Source organism: Vombatus ursinus, unplaced genomic scaffold, assembly GCF_900497805.2.
Source record: "Vombatus ursinus unplaced genomic scaffold, bare-nosed wombat genome assembly UNPS02014175.1, whole genome shotgun sequence".
Classification (NCBI taxonomy): Eukaryota; Metazoa; Chordata; class Mammalia; order Diprotodontia; family Vombatidae; genus Vombatus; species Vombatus ursinus.
In genome coordinates this window covers 126559-154121 of record NW_020953953.1, presented here as the reverse complement: position 1 = coordinate 154121, position 27563 = coordinate 126559, and the positions used below count along the sequence as shown (strand labels likewise).

General features: G+C 40.1%; 1 pseudogene; it reads right to left on the bottom strand.

Annotated features, from left to right (window-relative positions):
* Window positions 1-776: 776 nt before the first annotated feature.
* LOC114041552 lies at window positions 777-11847 on the bottom strand (annotated as a pseudogene).
* Between the last annotated feature and the right edge of the window lie 15716 nt (window positions 11848-27563).

Below are 27563 nucleotides of genomic sequence, written 5' to 3'. Positions count from 1 at the left end.
TTTTACTGGTATTTGGAGGGATTTGGGGGAGAGCTCAAGCAAGTCACTGCTTTGACTCCGCCATCTTGGCTCTGCCTCCCAAGAAGTTCTTTTTCTATATTACGTCTTGTTCTAGAACTTCAGGGTAATTTTTCTTAATAATTTCTTGTAGTATTTTATCCAGGTTCTTTTTTTTATGATAACTTTCAGGTAATCAGACAATGCTTATATCATCTCCTCTCAATCTCTTCTCCAGAGCAGTTGTTTTTCTAATGAGGTGTTTCAGATTCTCTTGTCTTTTTTCTAGTTTTATTATTTCTGGGTGTCTAATGATATCATTTGATTCCTCTTGCCCAATTCTAGTTTTCAAGGAATTATTTTCTTCCTTAACATTTTGTTTCTCTTTTTCTAATTGATTAACTTTCTTTTAATAAATTTCTTGGATTGCTTTTTTTTTTTTCCTAATTTTTCCCTCAATCTCTGTGATTTGATTTTTTAAATTCTTTTTTAAATTCTTCCAAGAACTCTTTCTGGGCTTGTGACTACTTGACATTACCCTTTAGCATAGGAGTGGCTTTTTTTTTTTAACCTCACTATCTTCCTCTGAATATGAAACCAGATCTTCTCTTACACTAAAGTAGCTATCTATGATCAGGTTCTTTTTCCTTTGCTTACTCATTTTTATTTTGTTTATTTTTGTCCCCAAAATGTTCTTGCTCCCTGCTGTCCTACACTCACTGGACTTGTGTCGCCCCTCGCCCACAGCCACAGCCAGTGGTCACGTCTGCTCAGCATTGCTAGGCCCGGCTCCTGGAAACAGCAGGGGGTCCTTCAATCTTCCCCACGCAGCATCTGCTGTGTTTTACCTGAGATCCTGAAAGATGTGAAAGGTGAGGTGAGATTTCTTGAGGTCCTGTCTGCTTCCTGACAGAGCTGCCCCAGGGCCTGCTGTTTGTTGATTCAGTGTAATCAGCCTGGAGGTTTCTACACTTCACTCGCCAAACCTCAACCCCTGGAGGTCCTGTCTTCTCGGAGGTCCTGTCAAGTTGTCTTAGGAGGACAACAGCTTTACTCCTTTATTTTTTTGCTGCTCTACATTCATTTCATGGTAATTTTCTGTCTGTGTGGAGGAAATCTGGAGGAAAGCCTGGAAATTTCTGACCTGCCCTGCCATCTTCCTAGAATGCCGCCCCCACCCCAATGCTCCTCCATTCTTACTACTAACCACCCCACTTAATTCTAGTAACTTCCCTCTGGTGATTATTTCCTATTTATCATACATAACATACATACCTATCTATAGCTATATCTTGCTTTATTTATATTTGTTTACATGTTGTCTCCTCCATTAGATTGTAAGCTCCTTAAAGGCAGCAACCATCTTTTGCCTCTTTTCATATCCCTGGTGCCTGACATATAGGTGGTACTCCCTCTAACTCTAACCCTAAATCCACTCAGTTCCTAATGACCTCTCCCTCAAATTATGTTGCATATACTTAACTTGTACATGTGTACATATCATATTACCACAGTGCAACGTAAGTTTCATGAGAGGATGTATTATTATTTTTTATTTGTATTCCAGAGACCTAATATTGCCTCCCATTGGGCTTGCAATCTACTAAAACAGATATTTTGCCAATGAACTGGCATCTTTACGGGCTATACAAGAGATAACGGCAGAGTTACGGGGCTCAGAAATATTTAAATGACTGAACTAAAAAAGTATTCATTACTGTGATGATGGAAAACTGAAATAGGTCTCCATTTAATGACACAGTGATTTTTTTTCTTGGCATCATGTTACTCAACTGTTTTATTAATGAATTAATTAAATCTTGGCAGAGATCATTCACATCTGAAACTTGCAAAGGAAGAAAAAGATGCAAAGCAGACTTCCAGGAGTCAACATGTTGGAGTAAGAAATAAGTTGCTCTCACTCTCCCTTACTGACCTCTAAAAACACAGAAAATATCACCCCAGGAAAAAACCTGGAACAGCTGAGCCCACAGAAAGACAGGGTGCAGCAGTCTTCTAGCCTGGGAAGCTTGGGGGATTAACAGGAAAGGTCCCTCTTGCTCTGGTGGAAGAGGAGTAGTACAGGATGGGAGGCATCCCAGCAAGACAGCAGCAAGCCCCACCTCAGCAAACCAGTGGGAGATTCTGAGCTCCAGGGTGGTATAGCAGGCAAACACCAACACCAGGATTCCCAAGTGCCTTGGCACAGGCAGAGGAACCAGGAGACTCCAGCAACCAAACCTCCCCTTGCTTCAGCTTTAGGAAGTACAACTCCAGGCAGGTAGGCATCCTACAGCAGCCAAACCTTCCAGTGCTTCACGACGAGCAGGTGTCCTCCACAGGCTAGACCCCACCCTACCATGAGAGCTTAATGCTGCCAACTCCAGCTCAGTACCAGGTAAGCTATAGCCCTATCGCCTCCAGCTGCCAGCACCTGAGGCCCCAGCACACACCAGTGACCAGGTCCCTGGCCCCCAGCACAAGAAGCTTGGGTCAGAGCCCCCTGTGCTCTAGCAAGAGCGCTCAACTTTAAAAGTCAGGAAATAGGCAAACATCATGAGCAAAAAGCAGAAACGGATAATGACCATAGATTCTTTCAATGGGGACAGGGAAGATCAAAACACAATTTCAGAAGAGGACAATATTGTCAATATACCCACATCTTTAACTTCAAAGGGGATTATGATCTGGTCTAGAGCCCAAAAAGACTTCTTGGAAGAGCTCAAGAAGGATTTTAAAAGTCAAATAAGAGAGGTAGGAGAAAAATTGGGAAGATAAATGAGAGGTATGCAAGAGAGAGTCAATAGCTTGGAAAAAGAAGGACAAAAATTAACTGTAGAAAAAAAGTCCTTAAAAAGTAGAATTCACCAAATGGACAAGGAGGTACTAAAGCTAATTGAAGAAAAGAATTTGTTAAAAATTAGAACTGGGCATGTGGAAGCTAATGACTCTATAAGACATCAAGAATCAGTTAAACAAAATCAAAAGAATGAAAAAAAAGAAGAAAACAGAAAATACCTCATTGTTAAAATAATTGACCTGGAAAACATCCAGGAGAGATAATTTAAGCATTATTAGTCTACCTGAAAGCCATGATAAAAAAAAAAAAGAGCCTGGATAGCATCTTTCAAGAAATCATTAAGGAAAACTTCTCTGAGGTCCTAGAACCTGAGGGTAAAATAGTCATTGAAAGAATCCACTAATCACCTCCTAAAAGAGATCCCAAATTGAAAACGCCAAGGAATATTGTAGCCAAATTCCAGAATTATCAGGTCAAGGAGAAAATACTACAAGCAGCCAGAAAGAAACAATTTAAATATTGTGAAACCATAGTCTGAATTATGTAAGACTCTGCAGCATCTACATTAAAAGATTAGAGGGCTTGGAACATGATATTCTGTAAGGCAAAGGGGCTTGGATTACAACCAAGTATCAACTACCCAATGAAATTCAGCATAATCTTTCAAGGGAGGAGGTGGACTTTCAATGAAACATGAGACTTCCAAACCTTCGTGATGAAAAGACCAGAGCTCAACAGAAAATTTGATCTTCAAATACAAGAATCAAGAGAGGCACAAAAAGTCAAACAGGAAAGAAAAGAAAAAAAAACATTGCTATTCAATAAAGGCAAACTGTTTATATCCCTACTCGGGAAGATGACACTTGTAACTCTTGAGAACTACATCTTTATTTACAACATATGGAATGGATATACATAGGCAGAGGGCGTGTGTATAAGTTGACTTTGATGTGATGATAAAAATTCTAATTTAAGTGGCAAAAAGGGATTGTAATGGGAGAAGAGGAAAGGAGGAGGCAGAAAAGGGTAAATTACATCACATGAAGAGGCACAAAGACCTATTACAGTAAAGGGAAGGAAGAGAAGGAGATAAGCATTGTTTGAACTTACTTTCATCATATTTGCCTCAAAGAGGGAATAACATACTCATTTAGGTATAGAAATCTAACTTACCCTAAAGGAAGTAAGAGGGGAAAGGGGAAAGAAAAGGGAGGGGGTGGATAGAAGGAAGGACAGACTGAGGGAGGCAGTGGTCAAAAAGAAAACTCTATTAAGGAAGGAATGGGAGAAAGGAGAGAGAAAAGAATAAATTGGGGGGGATAGAATTAAGAGAAAGACACAGTAATCATAACTGTGAATGTAAATGAGATGAACTCTCCCATAAAATGGAAGTGGATAGCAGAGTGGATTGTAACCTATAATCCTACAATATGTTGTTTACAAGAAACACATTTGAAGCACAGGGATACACACAGAGTAAAGGTAAAAGGCTGGAGTAGAATATATTATACTTCAGCTGAAATTAAACAAAAAAAGCAGGGGTAGCAATCCTGATCTGAGACAAAGCAAAAGCAAAAATAGATATAATTGAAAGAGATAAGGAAGGAAACTACATCCTGCTAAAAGGTACCATAGACAATGAAGTAATATCATTACTAAACATATATGCATCAAGTGGTATAGCATCCAAATTCTTAGATGAGAAGTTAGGGAGTTACAGAAAGAAACAGACAAGAAAACTATACTAGTGGGGGACCTTAACCTCCCCCTATCTGAACTAGATAAACCTAACCACAAAATAAACAAAAAGAAGTTAAGGAGGTGAATAGAAATTTAGAAAAGTTAGATATGATAGACCTCTGGAGAAAACAGAATGGGATAGAAAGGAATATACCTTTTTCTCAGTTGTACATGGCATCAACACAAAAATTGACTATGTATTAGGGCATAAAAACCTCATAATCCAATGCAGAAAGGCATACGTATTACATGCATCCTTTTCAGATCATGATGCAATAAAAATTAAATGTAATGAAAGGACATGGAAAGATAGATTAAAAATTAATTGAAACTAAACAATCTAATCCTAAAGAATGAGTGGGTCAGGGTGGAGCCAAGATGGTGGAGTGAAAGCAGCAACTTGCTTGAGCTCTCCCCCAAATCCCTCCAAATACCTGTAAAAAATAGCGCTAAACAAATTCTAAAGCAACAGAACACACAAAAAGAAAGAGTGAAACAAATTTGCAGCCCAAGACAGCCTGGATGGATAATTGGAAAGGTATATTGTGCCAGGTAGGGAGAGGAGCACAGTTTGGCATAGGCGCACAGGCAAAACAGGACTCAGTGAACCTGGAGCAGGCCTCAGAGGACTGAATTGCAGGCAGTTGTGGCATTTTCCAGACTTCTCAACCCACGAACGCCAAAAACAACTTAGAAGGTCAGTGGGAAAAGTCTGTTTCTGTGGTGAGACAGAGAAGCATGATCCCAGTTCCCAAGCATGGCCCCAGGGTGGCGGCTGCCTCCTGAATTTCTGACCCACAGACTGAGGGGGAATCGGGTGGCTGATCACAGAGGAATTGCAGGAATCTCTTACTTTGCCTGTGCTTGGATCTGGGTCATAGTCTTGAGGGGCAGTCCTGGGGCTAGGAGGAGTGCTGGCGTGGTAGAGTTTGTACTGGCAGTGGAGAGGAAATCCTCCTTAAAGTTCCAAGACAGAAAAGAGTGCTTGTGGTCACTCATAGACCAGAGCACAGGCCAGGAAAGGAGTAAACACCTTGCCCCTTATCATACCACCTTGGAAGAACTGAAAATTTACAGGTCCCTAGAATTATCTCTGAAAACAGCTGCACAAAACCCGTGAAGCTTGGAACAGTACATTCTCCACATTGGAAGCAGACCTCTACCTTAATAAAGAGTTTATAACTCAAGTAATTGACTGGGATTATGAGCAAACCCCACAAGAAATGTCAGACCATAGAATCTTTTTTTTGGTAACAAAGAAGATAAAAACATACAACCAGAAGAAGAAAACAAAGCCAAAGCTCCTACATCCAAAGCCTCCAAGAAAAATATGAATCAGTTCCAGGCCTTGGAAGAGCTCAAAAAGGATTTTGAGAAGCAAGCAAGAGAAGTAGAAGAAAAACTGGGGAGAGAAATGATAGTGGTGCAAGAAAATCATGAAAAATAAGTCAATAGCTTGCTAAATGAGACCCCAAAAAATACTGAAGAAAATAACACCTTAAAAAATAACCTAACCCAAATGGCAAAAGAGGTCCAAAAAGCCAATGAGGAGAAGAATACCTTAAAAAGCAAAATTGGACAAATGGAAAAGGAAGTCCAAAAGCTCACTGAAGAAAACATTTTCTTAAAAATTAGAATACAGCAATTGGAAGCTAGTGATTTTATGAGAAATGAAGACACTGTAAAACTATTTCAAAAGAATGAAAAAATATAAAACAATTTGAAATATCTCATTGGAAGAACAACTGACCTGGAAAATAGATCCAGGAGAGAGAATTTTAAAATTATTGGACTATCTGAAAACCACGATCAAAAAAAGAGCTAGACATCATCTTTCAAGAAATTGTTAAGGAAAACTGCCCTGATATTTTAGAACCAGAGGGCAAAATAGAAATTGAAAGAATCCACTGACCACCTCCTGAAAGAGATCCCCAAAGGAAAACTCCTAGGAATATTGTGGCCAAATTCCAGAGTTCCCAGGTCAAGGAAAAAATATTACAAGCAGCCAGAAAGAAACAATTCAAGTATTGTGGAAACACAATCAGGATAACACAAGATTTAGCAGCTTCTACATTAAGGAACCAGAGGGCATGGAATATCATATTCCAGAAGGCAAAGGAGATAGGATTACAACCAAGAATCACCTACCCAGAAAAACTGAGTATAATCCTTCAGGGGAAAAATATGGTCATTCAGTGAAATAGAGGACTTTCAAGCATTCCTATGGAAAAGACCAGAGCTGAATAGAAAATTTGACTTTCAAACACAAGACTCAAGTGGAACATGAAGAGGTAAACAGGAAAGAGAAATCATAAGAGACTTATTAAGGTTGAACTGTTTACATTCCTGCATGGAAAGATGATATTTGTAACTCATGAGACCTTTGTCAGTATTAGGGTAGTTGGAGGGAATATATATAGATAGAGGGCACATGGTGAGTTGTATGTGAAGGGATGATATCTAAAAAATAAAACTAAAGAGCAAGAGACAATTGTACTGGGAGGAGGAGAAAGGAAGAGGTAGAATGGAGTAAATTATCTCACATAAAAGAGGGAAGAAAAAGCTTTTACCCATGCAGGGGAAGAGAGGGGAGGTGGGAGGGAATGACTGAATTTTGTTCTCATTGGATTTGGCTTAAGGAGGGAATAACATACACACTCAATTGGGTTTGGAAATCTGTCTTACCCTACAGGAAAATAGGGAGGATGGGGATAAGAGAGGGTGGGATGAAAGAAGGGAGGGCAGATTGGGGGAGGGGTAATCAGAAGCAAACACTTTTGAGGAGGGACAGGGTCAAAGGAGAGAATAGAATAAATGGGGGTGGAATAGGATGAAGGGAAATATACTTAGTTTTTCACAACATGGCAATTATGGAAGTGTTTTGCATGACTACACATGTATAACCTGTATCAAGTTGCCTGCCTTCTCAGTGAGGGTGGGTGGGCAGAGAGGAAGGGAAAGAATTTGGAAGCCAAAGTTTTAAAAAAACAAATGTTACAAATTGTTTTTACATGAAACTGGAAAATAAGATATACAGGTAATGGGGTATAGAAATCTATCCTGACCTACAGGAAAATAGAAGGGGAAGAGGAAAAGAGAAGGGGGAGGTGATAGAAGTGAGGGCAGATCAGGGGAAGAGGTATTCAGAATACATGCAGTCTTGGGGTGGAGGGAGGAGAGAGATGGGGAGAAAATTTGGAACTCAAAATCTTGTGGAAGTGAATGTTGAAAACTAAAAATAAATAAATTCACTAAAAAAACATGAATTTAGGTAGGGAACTCAACTTCTTTTTTTTTCTTTTTTGCTTTTTGGTGAGGCAATCAAGGTTAAGTGACTTGCCCAGGGTCACACAGCTAGTAAGCGTCAAGTGTCTGAGACTGGATTTGAACTCAGGTCCTCCTGACTCCAAGACTGCAGCACTATCCGCTGCACCACCTAGCTGCCCCTAGGAATTCAACCTCTTAATAAATATTAAGCCAAACACCTCTTTAATTCCCTCCTGGCTGTATTTATTTTGGACTTCTTTGGCTTCTCCATCATGCTTCTTGTAAACTCATCACTGGGAAATCTCACCATCTTGTAAGATCCAATCAACCTTGTGACTTAAACCTCATGAGTATATCTTATTAGTATTACCCTATCCCTCTGATTAGAGTATGAAGTCATAAATTTTTCTAAGGAGGGGGGCAGGACTTATATCACCTCAGAATCTCCTCATTTCCCTCCTGACTATACTAATTTGGGACTTTTTTTTTTGCTTCTCCATAATGCCCCCATATTTCGGCTTTCTTTCGTGTGTTGTCTTCCCCCATTAGATTGTAAGCTCCCTGAGGACAGGGACTAACTTTTTCACATTTGTAGCCCCAATGCTTAATACAGTGCCTGACACATAGAGGGACTTAATAAATGTTTAAAAACTATTGATTATTGACTATCCATCTAGATGTCTAGTGGGTCATTTTTTCATATATTCATCTGTCTAACGTGCCTCCAGAGATCCGTAATGCCTAGAGGAGCAAGAACTACAGATAGTAAACTGCCTTGGGTATAAATATAAATAAATAATAAATAAGTATAAATATAAATGATAAGGACCCTGGGAGACTCTATACACTACAGTCAAACATGTCCTCTTGTAGTTACGAATGCTCCAATGATGACAGCCTTTAACACATGGATATAACCTCTGAAATTAACCATGTGTCAGTGCAGGGGATTGGCAGATGTAACCATGGTGTTATAACAATGGTGTAATCACCTATTACAATAATTAGCTGCGTTTTATTCTGAAGCAATTGAATGGACCTGAAGGTTCACGGAGTTCCCAACTCTGGGGCTTTGGGGAATTTACTTCACACATTAAAATGTGATGCTCTAAAATGCCTGAAAGGTTGGTGAGCTTCATAGATAGCTCACTTCTCTGCTCAGCTCAGTCATCTTCATTTTCTTCTCCTTTTGTTGGCTGCCTCTCAAGGGCGGGTATTTTCCAACTCAGGTACATATAATCCCACCTTTTCCTCTCTGCTTTCAGACTCTTGGAATATCAGTTTGGTTCTGAGGGAGCATCTCACTGACATACAAGTTCTTCCAACCAAGTCTCACTTACAGTGACTTTGATTGATTCCAGGAGATGTACAGGCACTGTGCAATTCATTTCTTATGAATTCAACCAACCAATAAACATTTATTAAGTGTCTACTAGTCAGAGATTGTGCTAAAACCTGGGGATAAAAAAGAGGTAAAACACAGACCCTGCCCTCAAAGGGCTTACAATCTAATGAGGGAAACAAGATGCAACTAAATATTCACAAAGCAAGCTCTATAAAGGATAAATAGGAAATAATGGGGGAAAGGCATTGGAATTAAAAAGGTTTGGGGAAGGCTTCCTGTAGAAGGTGGAATTTTAGTTGGGACTTGAAGGAAGTCAGAAAAGTCAGTAATTAGATGTGAGGAGGGAGAGCATTGCAGGGATAGCCAGAGAAATACTGAGAGCCTAGACGTGGAGTGTCTCATTGCTGGAATAGCCAGGAGGCCAGCATCAGTAGATCAAAAAGTACATATCTGGGAGTAAAGTATAAGGAGGCTGGAAATGTAAAAGGAAGATAGATTGTGAAGGGCTTTGAATGTCAAACAGAGAACTTTGTATTTGATCCTGGAGGCAGTAGAAAGCCACTGGCATTTATTGAGTAGAGGGGATACATGGTAGAATCTGCAGTTTAGGAAAATCACTTTGGTGGCTGAATGAAAGATGGTTAGCCTGAAGAATAGAAGGCCTAGTGAGATAAATTAGTTCCTAAAATATTTGAAGAGTTATCAGATGGAAGAGAAATGAAATTTGTTCCATTTGGGCTCAGAGGGCAAAACTAAAAGAAAAGAATACAAGTGGCAGAGACAAGGAGATTTCAGTTTCAGGAAAAAAACAAAACATTTCCCAGCATTTATTTCTGTCCCAGCAAAGATTGGCTAAAGGAAGTTGTGAGTTTCTTCTCCTTGGAAGTTTTCAAGTAGTGTTTATAAGACCTTCATCAAATACACTGAGGAACTGGTTTTTCAAGTATTCATACCACCAGGTTTTATTTCTCCTCGGTCCCCTCCAACCCTGGTATCCAGTGATTCTGGGGCTGACACTGAAAATGATAAATCAGAGAATGATCCTCCTGAGTTCAGCCACTGACCTCAAAATACCTCAAGGGATCTCTAGATAGGCATGCTTCTGGGAAAAAGGTCCTGGGAAGATATTTTCTTTTTTCTTTTTTTCCTTTTTTTATTAATTTATTTTGATTTATCAATAATCACTTCCATATGCTTTTGAATTTAAAATTTTTCTCCCCCTTCCTCCCCACCACCTTCCCCATCTTCTCTGGAGATGTCTTAGATCCTTGTATTGCCAGGAAGGGTTAAGTTTACCAATATCATTCATCACACATAATGTGGCTGTTATTGTGTACAACGTTCTCTTGGTCCTGCTCACTTCACTCAGCATCAGACCATACAAGTCTTTCCAGGTTTTTCTGAAGTCAGCCTGTTCATCATTTCTTATAGCACAATAGTATTACATCACATTAATATACCACAACTTGCTCAGCCATTCCCCAGTTGATGGACAGCCATTCTTTGCCACCACAAAAAGAGCTGCTATGAATATTTTTGTATATGTGGGTCCTTTTCCCATTTGTATGATCTCTTTGGGATATAGCCCTAGAAGCGCTATTGCTGGGTCAAAGGGCTGGGAAGATATTTTCAAGAGCCATCACATGTGAACCCTGGGGGAAAATGAGACCCTGGGAATCCTGTAGTTAAAGATCCACCTGCCAATCAGTCAATATGTATTAAGCATGTACTATTAGCCATGTTCTGTGCTTAGCATTGAAGATGCAATCACAATCAAAAGTCATGGGATGATTCTTCCCTAAAGACCACAGCAGTACCTTTGAATTTGGGTGTCACTGCTGATCAGCACAAATGAGCAAAAAGTTGGGAAACAGGAACCCAGGAAGACAGAGCACTGTACCAGCCAGGGTCTTGGCTTTTTGAAATACATATATGTGAACAAGATGGAATTGAGTGAGTAAAAAAAGACAAAGGTGGTCACCAGAAGCAGGATAGACCGGGTGGCTTTGGTCTCAGGAGAGGCTCTTGAGGAAAGGCTGGTCATGTATATATGCTTCACTCGCTTATGGTGCCTGCCCAGAAGCAACATCATGTAACTACTGGCAAAAACCATGAGCCCCACACACACAGCATCAGGGAGTACGATCACAACTGTAAACAATTCACTACTAATTTTAGTGGCTTCTAAAGTAAAACAGTATCCATAGCTGTGTATTTCTGAGCTGTTTCTGGATGCTCTTGGGCCTTGAATTGTCTTCAGAACAATTATATTGAGTAGAAATTGCAAGAACCAACAGAGAAGACTGCAGGGGATGATGGACTTTGGGGCTTTGTCTTTAAACTTTGCCCATCTGTAGCTAATGGGACTGATGGTGATGGCCTGAAAGCCACTCAGAAGGCAGGTCATATTAATAGAAAGACCACGACACACTTTGTGAATGTAGAAGACAGTTTTACAGTCATTGTCATCCAGGAAATTCTTCAGGCCCAAATTTGCCATTGTCTCAGGGATGCCCTTAAAGAGGAGCACCAAAGAGTTGACCCAGACCAGCTGGGCAAGAATTGTGTCTATGGGCCTCAGTTTGTGTCCAGCAAAGAATGTAATGATCAAGATACATACTAGGAAGGAGTTCCCCAGAAATCCAATTGCAGTCTGGAGGCTGAAGACAGTACTCAAGAAGATGGCATGAAAATCCATGCTCTTAATGTCATGAGAGGGAGATCCCTATGTGCCTGTATAGAAATTGGATTTATGACATTCCTGCAAATTTCAAAATAGACAGATATGATATGGTGAAGGGAAGAGGGCAACACTTTCACCTAGAACTACTTGGTACTTGTGACCTCCCCAAAAGTGGCATTTATTCCTTACCACCAAGCCGACACACACATCATTCCCATCATTAGACTATGTACCCTTGTCAGGAGTCCTGACCTTTAGCTCCTACACACCTCTCACTGTGCAGAATTCACAGCAAGCCCTAAGTCAACACCAGACACAAGCCCCTGGCCTCTGTGTTCAGTCCAGGACTTCTCGATGAGCCCTGCATCAGTCCTGGATCCAGAATAACTACCTGCCAGCCACTGACTTCATCCTTGGCCTTTCAGTTCTCTCATAGTTTTTTCTAGACAAGACTTAAGTCAAACTGTCACTTCGTGTCTATTCTTCAGATTTTCTCTAGTCCATACTGTTCCTGTTTCACTTCAAATGTGAAGTGACCTCCCTGGACCTCACCAGACACAGCACCATTTGCCAGGAGATTTGACCTACAAAGAGGGCCTTGAACAATGTAATAACCTGTCTCCCTCAACAGACATCTTTCTAGCTACTGATACGTTGCCTTGATTCATTCTTCAAAGTTCGATATAGGCTATCTAACTTACTTCTCCCCATCCTATTAATTCTGAATTGAGACCTGTTTTAACAAATCCTATCTCCCTTCTTCTACTACCTGGTCCCTTATTTCTATCCTCCCCATCTCAACCCCCACCAGATATCCCACTTCAGCCCTATCGATCCCTTTTCACTCAAGAGCACTCAATTCTTGATGTCTCATCCACAATCAACACACTTGCTTTCCTCCTAAATCTTTTCTTTTCTCACTCTTTCCATTTTCTGGCTCTCACTGGGACCAGGCTAAACCTGAATGAGAATAACCAACAGGTCTCAAACATATCGGTGAATTAGGGGGACATCCACCCCGACCATGTGAAGACTTCCCCTGACGGAGTGGACAAATGAGGCCAGTTTGTTCCAATGGCCATAAAGGAGGCTGAAGCAGGTGCCGGGGGACAGTAAGAGCTTGGTCAGGCATCAAAGAGGTCAATGTCCTCCACTGCATCCTGGGAAATTGCCTGACTTTTGTCCTGCCACTGGACTTTGATGACTCAAGAAGAGATAGTCAGGCTGATGACTTTGTGCAATTTTTGTTCACTTAAGTCCAATTCGTGCACAAGTCAAGACATTACCCTCATGATGCCACAGGTCTTCTCTGAAAACGAAGGACAAACAACAGCTTGGCATGATACATGGGACATAATAAATACTGAGAAAAGGCTTTTTGATGAATAATTCTAGTCCATCCCTCAGGCTCTAGTAGTAAAAGGGTCTAAAAATCACAAGGGTTCATAAACTGGGATGAGTAGCTTTCTACTTTCACTGAGATAGGACACAGTGGAGCACAAGGGCTCTCAATTGCTGGGAGTTACCATTGAGACTCGGACAACACACTCACTTCCCAAGGGCCCAAGAGGAGAAGACAGGGTGGTACAGGCTACTGTGAGGAAAGGACAGTAGCAGTCTATGCCTACGCTGGAACCCAAACACTTCTCTGCCCAGGCCACACTAGGAAGGAAAGGAAGAGACAGTTCTTCAGCCAGGTAACAAAGTGGGAACTGACACCATAGAAGGTAAGATGTTTTACTAATTCCAGTATCATCGTGGAAGGGCTTACAGTAGGGGGAAGTGGGAGGGAATAGCATAGAGGGATGAAGGGCAAGGAAAGGAGAAAGTCAGATAGATCAGGGGAATTCATAGAAAAGAAGAGGCTCTTAACATGGGGTCCAGGGATCCAGTGAATAGATTTTGTGGGGTTTGAGATATTGGATTGGAAAAAGTCCATCTTTATTTTGGTAAAACTAGCTCCCCTGGCCACCACCACCTGAAGGCCAGGTATATTACATTTCACTCTTCCCCCTAGGTTCTCTTAAGGGGATTGAGGGTCTTTGCAAATGGTGCCAGCCCTCACCAACTGTATTCTTCCCAAGTGTAGTGGGATGCCCTGTGACCCATTTCCATTTGGCCACTAACAGATTAGCTTTGACATAGAAATAGTTTCTTCAGAAAATATGATCACAAATATATAAATTTACTCCCCCAAAACATGGGAGATGTAATCTCACCACCTTTGGACCACCTAATTCTCTGGGGAGGGGAAGGGAATTAGGTTCACATCTTAGACAGGTTCCTACAGACCACAGTCCCAGTTCCAAGTCCAAAACTTCCTTTGGGTTTAGGTCCCAGGCACCCTGGATTCCCAGAGCTTCTAGGCTAGATTGGCTGGCAGCCCCATCCCTCCTTTAATCTTGATTCCAAAGTAGCCACAGCTCAAACCTCTGGGTCCAGTAGAAATCACCTCTAGCACCTGAAGATGAGGAGGTCAAAAGGAGGATAAACAGAAGAAATTGGAGGGAAGGAAATGCACAGTTAGTAATCATAACTGTGAATGTGAATGGGATGAACTTACCCACAAAACTGAAGCAGACAGAATGACTTAGAAATCAGAATCCACTAATATGTTGTTTACAAGAAACACACTTGAAACAGAGAGACACAAATAGAATTAAAGTAATAAGGGGCTGGAGGAGAATCTATTCTGCTTTAGCTGAAATAAAAGAGGCAAGGATAGCAATCATGATCTCAGACAAAGCAAAAGCGAAAATAGACCCAATTAGGAGAGATAAGCAGGGAAATGACTTCTTGCTAAAAGCATAAAAAGACAATGAAGTAATATCAATACTAAACATATATGCACCAAATAGCATAGCAACCAAATTCTTAAAGGAAAAGTTAAATGAATTGTAGGAGGAAATAGACAGTAACACTATACATGTAGAGAAATCTCAACTTTTCCCTCTCAGAGCTAGATAGACTTAACCATAAAATAAATAAAAAAGACATTAAGGAGATAAATAGAATCTTAGAAAAGTTAGATATGACAGACCTCTGGAGAAAACCGGATGGGAATAAAAAGAAGTATACATTTTTTCTCAATTGTACATGGTACCTTCACAAAAACTGACTATGTATTAAGGCATAAAATTCTCACAACCAAATGCAGAAAAACATATATATTGAAAGCACCCTTTTCCAGACCATAATGCAATAAGGAATTACATTCAATAAAGGGCTGTAGAAATAGATTAAAAATTAATTGGAAAAAAATCTAATCTTAAAGAATGAGTGGGTCAAAGAACAAATCATAGAAATAATCAATAATTTCATTAAAGATAATGACGTCAAGACAATATACCAAAATTTATGGGATATAGCAAAGCAGCACTTAGGGGAAATACTATGTTTCTAAACATGTACATCAATAAAAGAGAGAAAGAGTGGGTCAATGAATTGGGAATGTAACTAAAAAAAACTAGAAAGAGAACAAATTAAAACCCCCCAATTCAACAGCAATTTGGAAATCCTAAAAAAAAAAAAGTGAAAAGTAATATTAATAAAATTGAAAGCAAAAAAAATTGTACTAATCAATAAAACTAGGAGCTGATTTCATAAAAAAACATTAAAACAGATAAATCGTTAGTTAATTTGATTTTAAAAAAGAAAACCAAACTACCAGTATTAAAAATAAAAAGGGTGAATACACCACCAATGAAGATGAAATTAAAATAATTATTAGGAGTTATTTTGTCCAATGAGATGCCAATAAATATAACAGCCCAAGTGAAATGGAGGAATTTTTACGAAAATATGTTCTGCCCAGATTAACAAAGGAGGAAAAAGAATACTTAAACAACACTGCCTTAGAAAAAGAAATTGAACAAGCCACCAATGACCTCCCTAAGAAAAAAATCCCCAGAACCAGATGCATTCACAAGTGAATTCCACCAAACATTTAAGAAATAATTAATGCCAATATTACATAAACTATTTTTAGAAATAGGTAAAGGGCGTGGCTGGGCACATCCAGCCCCAGGGGCGCAGGGATCTTGGGGACTCCAGCTTCATCTGGACCGAGCTGAGAGGCTGTGCGTCCAGAGGACCCCAACACCCGATAGCCTGGCTTGAAGACCCCGGAGCAGGCGGGAGACGAGGCCCGCGGTGGCCCATGGCCGGGACCCTCCAAGGAGGACAGGGCCAGGTGCGCCCTCCAGGTAGTCGGCGCTAGGCTGCTGCTGCTGCTGCTGGGTCCTGGGCTCTTTGGGGAGAACCAGGAAGCCGCCACGTGGGCCCCCAGTTGGCCGTTAGGGGCGAGGTTGGCTCCAGGCTGCCTGGGAGGCCACAGATGACCGGGGTGGTAAGGAGTGCGGGGGACTGGACAGCGCCCGGGAAGCAGGGTACGGGGCAGGGGGCCGATGCAGCGGCGGAGGCAGAAGCCTCCCTCAGCTGGGAAGCTGGGGCCGAGGAAAGGACTGCAGGGAGCGGGTGCGGTGAGGGAGCCGGGTAGTGCCTTTCTCGCGGCCAGGGGTAGTCTACCCATGCCTTGCCCCATAGCATGGGGGGAAGGGAGATGCCCAGGCAGTGGCTGAGTCCCGAGGCCAGGAGATGAGGCAGCAGCAGCATTATTGAGGGGCCCAAGGGCAGGTAGAGGGGGAAGGTTGGGGCTGAAGGAACAGGAGGTGGGTTACATAATCCACCAGGGTGGGAGGTTGCTTAGGAGGTGGTTCACCAGCTCAGGGCTTGATAGGGAAATGGGGGTAGTGGGTGGTGCTTAGCTGGAGAGACCCAGACAAGATGCTCCCCTCCCCCAAAATAGAGCCGCGACTGAGGTGGGGATCCAGGTGGGGATCCAGGTGGGGCCAGGAACGTCCCAGGACCTGAGGACTCCATGGTAGTGTGGAAATCAGTGGCCACCAACGAGGAATGAGGTTCAAAGTCAGGCTCTGGAGTGTGGGGGTAGCTATCTGGGGGTGGGGAAAGGATGAAAAGAATAGGGGGTGAATGATAAGGATGGTCAGGACCTTGGGATAAGCTGGAGCAAGGGTGGGGGACCTGTGGCCATGAGGCCACATGTGGCCCTCTAGGTCCTCAAGTGCAGCCCTTTGACTGAGTCCAAACTTCATTCATGAAGGCCACGTGCCTCAGGTTCCCCACCCCTGAGCTAGAGGATGAGTCAGAATCATTTCCCACATTTCCAAGGCTATAGATGATTCAGTTATCTCGGCCAATGTCTCCAGTCACTGCTGGCATCATCAACCATCCATGCTGTCTAGATCAGAGGGTGACTGTGGCCATGGGAGCTCCTGCTGGGAAAGGAAGCAGTTACCCCATATCAACTTCAGTTGTCTATCCTCATGTGTCCCCCAGAAGCTATATCCACTCAGCGGCTTCTTGTTAACCATGTTCATTCTCTTTCATTTCTTTACCCACCTTAATCTTTCCCACTTTGATATATCTCAGATCCCTGAAAGAGTTTTCCTTTTGAAAGGATTTTCCCTTCACTTCTGATCCAACCATGTCACTCCTCTACGCAACACACTGCGGCGCCTTCCTATTTCCTCGAGGATTAGACATCTCTTTTGTTTTTAAAGCCCTTAACTACCTGGCCCTAACCTGTCTTTCCAACCTCTTTAGACATTACTCCTACTCCTGCACTCTTAGCTCCAACCCAGCTGACCTCTCTTCCTCATATCCGATACCTCATCTCCTGTCTCTGTATCTTACCAAAGGCAGCTGGTGGCCCAGCGGAGAGGCGCTGGGGCTGGAATCAATCTGAATTCAAATCTGGTCTGGGACAATATCTATGTGACCTTGGACAAGTTATTATGACTAGCTGCTTCAATTCCTCAAGTGTCAGATGGAGACAGGAAGAGCACCTCCCTCCCAGAGTCCTTATAAGGACCAAATGAGATAATTGAAGAAAGACTTAGCACTACTATGTGCCTGGCACATAGTAGACTGTTTAACTGCTTGTTCCCTTCTCTCTGTACTGGCTGTTCTCCATGTGCTGGGAAATCCTCCCTCTCACCTCTGCCTCATAGAATCCCTCCTCACGAATCAAACCTTTTCTCCTCCAAAATTACATTGCATCTAGCTACTTAATATGTGTCTAATATATACTTGTAGAGTGTAAGCCCCTTGAGGATAAAGATTGTTTCCCTGTATTCCTGGTACAGGGTCTGACACACAGTATATTTAATAAATACTTGGTGCCCTATGATCACCTCCCAACACCACTCCCCTAAGTCGGAAAGATCACCTCTTAAATACTCCCTTTACTTACTCCTCACAAGAAGGCTTCCCACTCTAAAGTCCTAGCCCCCATAGAAAGAAGCAGGAGCTGAAGAACCCCCCAGGCTCTGGGGGCAGGGGTTGCTGGCTGGGTCCCTTTCCCCTGCTTTCACCTCTGTCCATTAAATCACGTCATTCCCAATGCCCGGAATGTATTTGTTCTTCATTTCATCCTCTCGGAAACTCTTATCTACCTCGAGTCTCAAGTCGTCCTGACCCCACCAGTTTGTGCTTTCTGCCCTCCATCTGCCTTGTACTACACTTTTTGCAAATGTGTTCCTCTCCCCACGGTGCCCAGTAGAATGTAAAGCTCTTAAGGGCAGGGACTTCTGTTTTTGTCTTTGTATCTGTAGATACACACAGGAGGATTTATAAATATTTGGTGGCTTAAAAAGAAAAGAAAAAATAGGTAAAGGCAAATTCCCTTTGTGACACAAATACAGTTTCAATACCTAAACCAAGGAGGGCCACAACTGAAATAGAAAACTATAGACCAATTTCCTTAGTGAATATTGATGCAAAAATTACAAATAAAATACTATCAAGGAAATTACAGCAATATATCACAAAGATTACACATTAGAACCAAGAGGGATTTATATCAGGAATGCAGGGCTGGTTCAACATTATGAAAACTATATAAGCATAATTGACCATATCAATAACAAAAAAACAAAAATGATATTGTATCAATAGATACAGAAAAAGGTTTTTTTTGCCTTTTTTTTTTGTGAGGCAAGTGACTTGCCCAGGGTCACACAGCTAGTAAGTGTCATGTGTCTGAGGTCACATTTGAATTCAGGTCCTCCTGACCTCAGGGCTGGTGCCCTACCCACTGCACCACCTAGCTGCCCCAGAAAAAGGGTTTGACAAAATATAACACCCGCGCCTACTGAAAACACTAGAAAACATAGGAATGAATGGAATTTTTCTTGAAATGATAAGTAGTATCTATCAAAAACCAACAGCAAGCATTATTTGTAATGGGGATAAACTTGAAGGCTTCCCAATAAGATCAAGGGTGAAACAAGAAAGTCCATTATCACCACTATTATTCAATATTGTATTAGAAATGCTAACTATAGCAATAAGATAAGAAAAATTGAAGGAATAAAAATAGGCAATGACGAAACAAAAATATCACTCTTTGCAGATGAATTAACTTAAAAATAGTTGGAACAATTAAAACTTTAGCAAAGTTGCAGGTTATAAAATATACCCATGTAAATCGTCAGCATTTCTATATACTACCAACGAAACCCAGCAGGAAGAGATAGAAGGAGAAATTCCATTCAAAAACTGCAGATAATATAAAGTACCTGGGAGTCTACCTGCCAAGATAAACCCAGGGACTATACAGTAACAATTACAAAACACTTCTCACACAAAGAGAGAATTAAACAATTGGAGAAATATTATTTACTCATGGGTAGGCTGAGCCAATAAAATAAAAATAACAATTGTGCTTAAGTTATAATACTCACACTACTAAAGAATTATTTTATAGAACTAGAAAAAATAACAAAATTCATCTGGAAGAACAAAAGGTCAAGAATATCAAGGGAATCAATGAAAAAATGTGAACGAAGGGAGTTTAGTAGTACTAGCTTTCAAACTGTATTACACGATGGTAATCATAGAAACAATCTGGTATTGGTTAAGAAATAGAGTGGTGGACCAGTGGAACAGATTAGGTACATCTATTAGGTACATTGGAAGTGAATGACCATGGTAATCTACTGTTTGATAAACCCAAAGATCCAAGCTTTGGGGGTAAGAACTCTGTGTTTGACAAAAATTGCTGGGAAATACTGGAAAGCAGTTTGACAGAAACTAGGTATAGACCAACGTCTCACATCATATACCAAGATAAGGTCAAAATGGGTAAATGATTTAAAAGGGTGATATAAGTAAAATAGGAGAGCATGGAACATTTATCTCATTTCTATAGATGAGGGAAGAGTTTATGAATAATGAATAAACAAGAGATGGAGACGATCACAGAAAGTAAAATGGATAATTTTGATTACATGAAATTACAAAGTTATTTCACAAACAAAACTAATGCAACCAAAATTAGTATGGCAAGTTTCTTTGATAAAGGCCTCATTTCTCATACACACACACTATATATGTATGTGTGTATATAGATGGAATTGGGACACGTTAATTAAAGTACAGATTATTCTCCAATTGATAATTGTTCGAAAGATATAGACAGGCAGATTTCAGAAAAAAATTTAAGCTATCAATAGTCATGTAAAAATGCTCTAAATCATTACTTACTAGAGAAATGCAAATTAAAACAACTCTGAAATAGCACTGCATACCTATCAGATTAGCTAACATGACAGAAAAAGAAAATGACAAATGCTGGAGGGGATGAGGAAAAATGGGGACACGAATGCACTGATGGTGGAGTTGTGACCTGGTCTAACCATTTTGGAGAATAATTTGGAATTTATAGCCCAAAGGCTGAAAACTGGGCATACCTTCTGACTTAGCAATACCACTGCTGGGCCTATATCCCAAAGAAATCAAAGAGAAGTCCAAAAAGAAGCTGAGATTTCTCTGTAGTGGGGCAGATGGGAAGTTTTCCATCCAGTGAAGCTAGGCTTACCAATCCTGTCTGCACAGGGACAGGCTTGTGACCTAGCTCAGCATTGAAAGCCATGACTGGTCATCATATGAGGACTGGTGGTCCTCATATGTCCACATGATTGGTTTGCCTTGTTAGCCAAACACCTGAAAGTAGACTTGTTCATTTCCCCCCACTATTTTTCACATAAATGTATATGGATACAGATATAAAATACCATAACCATAAATACATACAATACAATACAATATACAATAAAATACAATAACTACAGGAGGGGAAAAATGTAAAATAGTAGGAAAAAAAGAGGGGAAGAAAGAGCAAAGCAGCTTGGATATGAAAACAAAGCCCAACAATGTGTGTAATATAAGAAACACGTCTAAAAATAGAGTGAAAATGGGAAGCTGTGGTGGATGATTCCCCCCAAAAGCAGGAGTTGCAATCCTTTTCTCAAACAAAGCAATGGTAAAGAGAGAAAAGCAGGGAAACGGCCTTATGCTCAAAAGCACGAGAGACAGTGAAGCAATACAATCACTGACTGTCTACGTCCTGAATGTTATAGTATCTAAATTCATAAAGTGAAGAAGTCATGAAAGATGGGGACAGAAAAGAGAAGGACCAAAGAGTCCCCCCAGTGAGATCCTCAAGGTGAGTGCAGAGAAGCCAAAGGAGAACTTAGAACAGATTCTGTTCCTCTTGGACTCTAGGATAAAATCCTCAGACTATTCACACCTACTTCCTTGCCACCAGCAAACATCCAATTTGAACCAAGTTCTTTATCCACCTCCATCCCCGAAGTGTGCTCTCTCCCTCTGAGAAGATAGTCCCTATGTCTGAGGCCCCCACACAAAGGGAAGCTTACCAGGCTGGCATCACCCGCTGGGAGAGAGGCCTTGGCTCTGGCAATCAGTGTGTGTAGATGTGTTCATGCATGTACAGCCAGGGCCCTAGTTATAGACAAATGATTAGCTCAGAGGAGGGGCCAGGGCTGTGATTATCATGTCACCTATAGAAGTCATGATGCTGTCTGCAAGGGGAGCCAGGCACATCCCAGAAGAAGTCAACTTTTGTCCCAGGTGCTAATTGTGATTAGAAATTACTCCTGATTAATGAGAACAGTCAAACAAGCAGCCACATGCCACCAGGAGAGAAACTTTCCTGGGTTCCTAGGGAGGGAATGTTTGAATGTCAGACAACCACAGAGGGAGGGAGGAAGTTGACAATGTCCGATCTCGAGAAGGCAGCACCCCCAAAACTGTCTCCAGATCTTGTATTAGATGTTTTAATTCCCTTCCATGATCTCAGAGAACTCTCCCTCACATGTATTGCCAAGCCCATTGCTTCCCCTTGGTCCCTATATCTTCCTTCCTTCATTCTTTCACTGTGCAACTGAAGTAGCAACCCTAGCAAGTACCACCTTGCTGGAAGGGTGTGGAGTGTGCTCCAGGCTCCTCACCAGCTTTGACTTCCTATGGCCAACCTAGTACAGGAGATGTTCACCACCTGTAGGCTGGCAGCTTGGGGGTGACCTCCATCTCAGCACTGTTGGTGACCATGGCGACCATGAGAACAAGGCCAAACCAAAAGTGCCTCTCAGTCCTGTGTTAGCCTCTCCTACTGCTATAAAGAGGTGGTTTTTTCTTATTTAATATTTTATTTTTTTCCTGCAATCGCATGTAAAAACAATTTTAACTTTTTTTTTCAAATGTTGAGTTCCAAATTCTCTCCCTTCCTCCCCACTCCCCCTCATTAAGAAGGCAAGCAATTTAACAAAGGTTATAGCTGTGTAGTCATGCAAAATACATTTCCACATGTTATTATGTGAAGAAAAAAAATCAGACTCAAAAAAACAAAAACAACCCAGGTAGAATAAAATAAAGAAAAAGTATCTTTGCTATGCATTCAGGCTCTACCTGTTCTTTCTCTGGAGGTGGACATCACCTTTCACCATAAGTCCTGCAAAACTGTCTTGGATCACTGTATTGCTGAGAATAGCTAAGTTATTTTGTAGTAGATTGCCATATAATATTACTGTTACTATGTACAGTGTTCTGGTCCTGCTCATTTCACTTTGCATCAGTTCAAGTAAGTCTTTCCCTGTTTTTCTGAGATCATCCTGCTCATTTCTTAAAGCACAAAAGTATTCCATCACATCATATACAACAACTTGTTCAGTCATTCCCCAATTGATGGACATCCCCTCACCTTTCAATTTTTTATCACCACTAAAACAGTTGCTATAAATATTTTTGTATACATAGATCCTTTTCCTTTTTGTTATTTTAATCTCTTTGGGATACAGACCGAATAGTAATATTGATTCAAGGGGTATGCATGGTTTTATAGCCCTTTGAGCATAGTTCCAAATTGCTCTCCAGAATGGTTGAATCACTATACAACTTCACCAATGGTACGTTAGTGTTTCAGTTTTCCCAAATCCTCTCCAACATTTGTCATTTTCCTTTTCTGTCTGTCATATTAGCCAATCTGACAGGTGTGAGGTAGTAGCTCAGAGTTGTTTAAACTTGCATTTCTCTCATCAATAGTGATTTAGAGCATTTTTTTCCTGCTTTTTAGTGAGGCAATTGAGGGTAAGTGACTTGCCCAGGGTCACACAGATAAGTAAGGGTCAAGTGTCTGAGGTCAGATTTGAACTCAGATCCTCCTGACTCCAAGGCCAAAGCTCTACCCACTGTGCCACCTAGCTGCCCCGGATTTAGAGTATTTTTTAAATGACTATAAATAGCTTTGATTACTTTGTCTGAAAACTGCATGTTCATATCCTTTGACCATTTATCAGTTGAGGATTGGCTCTCATTTCTATAAATTTGACTCAGTTTTCTATATGTTTGAGAAATGAAATCTTTATTAGAGAAACTCTGTAAATTTCTTTTCTTTTCTTTTTTTTTTCTTTTTGGATGAGGCAATTGGGGTTAAGTGACTTGCCCAGGGTCACACAGCTAGTAAGTGTCAAGTGTCTGTGGCCAGATTTGAACTCAGGTCCTCCTAACTCCAAGGCCAGAGCTCTAACCACTGCACCACCTAGCCACCCCAATTTTTTTTCACAGTAATGATTACCAACTATGTATTTCTCTCCATGCTATTTCCCCCATTTATCCTGCTCTCTCTCTCTCCTTTTACCTTGTCCATTCTCAAAAGCATTTTGTTTCTGACTTTTACCTCCCGTAAACTGCCCTTTCCTCTATCAACTTCCCCTTTCTTTTATCCTCTTCCCTTCCTACTTCCCTGTATGGTAAGATTAATTTCTACACCCAACTGAGTGTGTATATTATTCCCTTTTTGAGTCAATTCTGGGAGTAAGGTTCATAGAAGTATGTATAGAATAATTTTACATACACACACATACATACACATCTATTTGTGTCTAATGGTATCCATCCCTAGGATGGGGAGGGAGAGTGAGGAAAAAAAAGAAATTTACATGCTAATTTTGTTGTATATTTGAGAGGAATAGCAAGTTGTCCATAGTAGATTTACAGTTTCATATATATTCATCTTTTTTATTGTACTATGTTATAGCATTGCTTATTTTATTCCATAAATTAAAAATAACATAAAAAAGAAAATGTGAAACCCTAGGAAGAGAGTAAGGATGAGCACAATTATAAACTTTCTTTGAAATAAAATGGTACTTTGATCAGAGAGAATAATACAAGTGGGCCCATAATGAAGACGAATGTGTTCTATAAGGACCTTGCTAATGTCTGGAGTGGTAGCAAAATTAATTGCTTAACAGGCATTTACTGGAATGAAGGTAAACTTCCTTCCATTAGATCAATGAAAGGGGCCAATATAATCAATTTGCCAATCCGAGCCAGTTCAAGAAGCAGGTCAGATCCCATCATATTGATGATTCAAAGGTGAGTTCTTTTACTGACAAGAAGCACCTCATTGAACAGAAGTGACTACATCACAAGGGGATCTTATGGTCCCATACATACCACAACAATGACATCATGACTCCCATGTCCATTTCCAAACTTTGCCTTTCTTGTGAGGGGATAAACTGGATTATTGATTTTGGCAGAGTTTATCATGTCTCTGATAGGCACTAACCTGCTCTGTGATGAATTGTACGCCATTAGAATCAGCAGCAAAATTAGTTCATTGATCCTGTCTGAAAACTTTAATTATCTAATTCTCTTCTCCTCAGGCCCTAATCATTCAGCCAAACTCATAGCCATGACCCAGAAATCTATATTAATAAAAATTTTATCTGCCAGTGACCTGGGAATAGTATAGGAAATGGAAAATAGAAAATATGGTGATTATGGTCCTGAGTTTTCTCTATAGCAAATGGGTACTCTGTTCAGAGGAAATAGTAGAAGGCATCCATGGGGGAAATGTTGTTTTGAAATGTCCTTGATAGGGGTGACAGCATTAGCAAACTTAACTGGCAATTGACTCCTATATCCTGAATAGTTTTTAATTACACTGAGAGCAACCCTATTGTCCTTAGGTGAGTTATTATTTGTGTGTGTGTGTGTGTGTGTGTGTGTGAGAGAGAGAGAGAGAGAGAGAGAGAGAGAGAGAGAGAGAGAGAGAGATGAACTTGTCTGGCAGTCTGGCAAATCCTTTAGACCACTTCTCAGATTAATGTTACCTATGCTCATCATTGAAGGAAATACTCAATTTCAGTTGGAAGCTAACAAAAATAAAGATGGATTTTTTTTCTATATCCAAGTTCACAGACCCCTGAAGTAAAATCTGTGAAACTTTTGGGAATCTGTAGACCCTAGGTCAAAAACCCTTGAGGATGATAGTATAATAAATTTGCTATACAGAAGTAGGTCAGGAACCATGGGGAATTGGACCATCTTGATCCTTCAAAGATGGAAATTAACTCTGTCATGAAGCACATTGTAGCACAGAAGTGTCTGCATCATTCTTAGTTTAGGGGATCATATACTTTTATACCCATTAAAACATAGCTTCCAAATCCAGATTGATGATAAACCCAATTTCCAGTCACTGCATTTCTGGAAAATGTAGATCAAAATTCCAGAATCTGGAATCCCAATTTCCAGTATCTGAGGTCACCAATCTCTTTGAGGCTTTATTTGTCACTGGGTCCAGTGTCTGGTGTGACTAATTGTCAATCACAGCCTGAGTGTTTGAGTACACAATCTCTTTAATAAGAACATATTTATGTACTCCCAGGTAAAGTCAGTTCCTAAAATATTTAAAAAGGCATTTAATTAAAAAGTTGGTTGAAACAATTAATAATTTTAGCAAAGTAGCAGGTTATAAAAATAAATCCATAAAATCATCAGCATTCCTATATATAACAAACTGCAAAATTGGATGGTAAGAGATACCCCATTTAAAATAACTCTAAACAGTATAAAATACCTGGGAACACACCTGCCAAATAAAGCTGGGAACTATATAAAAGAAATTATAAAAACTTTTCATACAAATAAAATCAGATTTAAATAACTGGAGAAATACTCATTGTGCATGGGTAGGCAGGGCCCATATAATAAAAAATGACATTTTACCCAAACTACTTTATAGAGTCAATGCCATCCCAATTAAATTACCAAAAAAAAATTTACTGAATTAGAAAAAATAATAAAATTTATTTGGAAAAACAAAAAGTCAAGAATATCAAGAGAACTAATGAAAAAAAAATGGAAAAGAAGGAGGTTTTACAGTACCAGATCTTAAACTATTTTAAGGCAGTAAGTATCAAAACTATCTGGTATTGGTTCAGAAATAGAATAATGGAATAGAGTAGACATACAATTTATAGCAGCAAATAAATATACTAACTTTGTATTTGACAAGTGTAAAAGACTTAAGATTTTAGGATAAGAATTCATTATTTGGTAAAAAAAAAAAAAAATTTAGCGGAAACTGGAAAGCAGTACAGCAGAAATTGGCCGTAGACCAATATCTTACACCATTTACCAAGATACAGTCAAAATGAATATATGCCCTAGATATAAAGAGAGATTATAAGAAAATTGGAAGAAAATGGAACACGTTACTTATTAGATTCATGGATAGGTGAACAACTTACGAATAAACAAGAGATAGAGAGCAGAGTGAGGGGGTAAAGTAGATAATTTTGATTACATTTGATTAATAAGGGTTTGGACAAACAAAACAAACATAGCCCAAGATCAGACAGAAAGTAAAAAATGAGGGAAATTCTATAGCCAGTTTCTCAGATAAAGGTCTCATATCTCAAATATATAAAGAACTTTGTCAAATCTATAAGAATATGTATCATGCCCCAATGGATAAATGGCCAAAGGATATGAATAGGCAGTTTTCAAAGAAGAAATCAAGATAATTTATAATCCTGTGAAAAAAATTGCTCTAAATCATTATTGATTAGAGAAGTGCAAATTAAAACAACTTTGAGATATAATTTTACACCTATCAGATTGGCTAAAATGATAGGAGAGGAAAGTGACAAATGTTGGAGAGGCTATGGAAAAATCGGGACACTAACTCATTGTTGGCGGAATTGTAAAATGATCCAACCCATTTTGGAGAGGAATCTGGAATCATGTCCAAAGAGTTATTAAACAACCTATACTTTTTGACCTAGCAATTTCAATACTATGAGTGTTTCCAAATATGTTTAGGGAAAAAGGAAAAGAACCTCTACATTCTAAAATGTTTATAGCAACTGTCTTCGTGGTGGCAAAGAAATGGAAATCACAGGGATGCTTATCAATTGGAGGACAGGTGAACAAGTTGTGGTATATGATTATGATGGAATACTACTGGGATATAGGAAATGATGAGCTCAATGATCTTAGGAAAACATGGGAAGATTTACATGAAATAATGAAGAGTGAAATGATCAGAACCA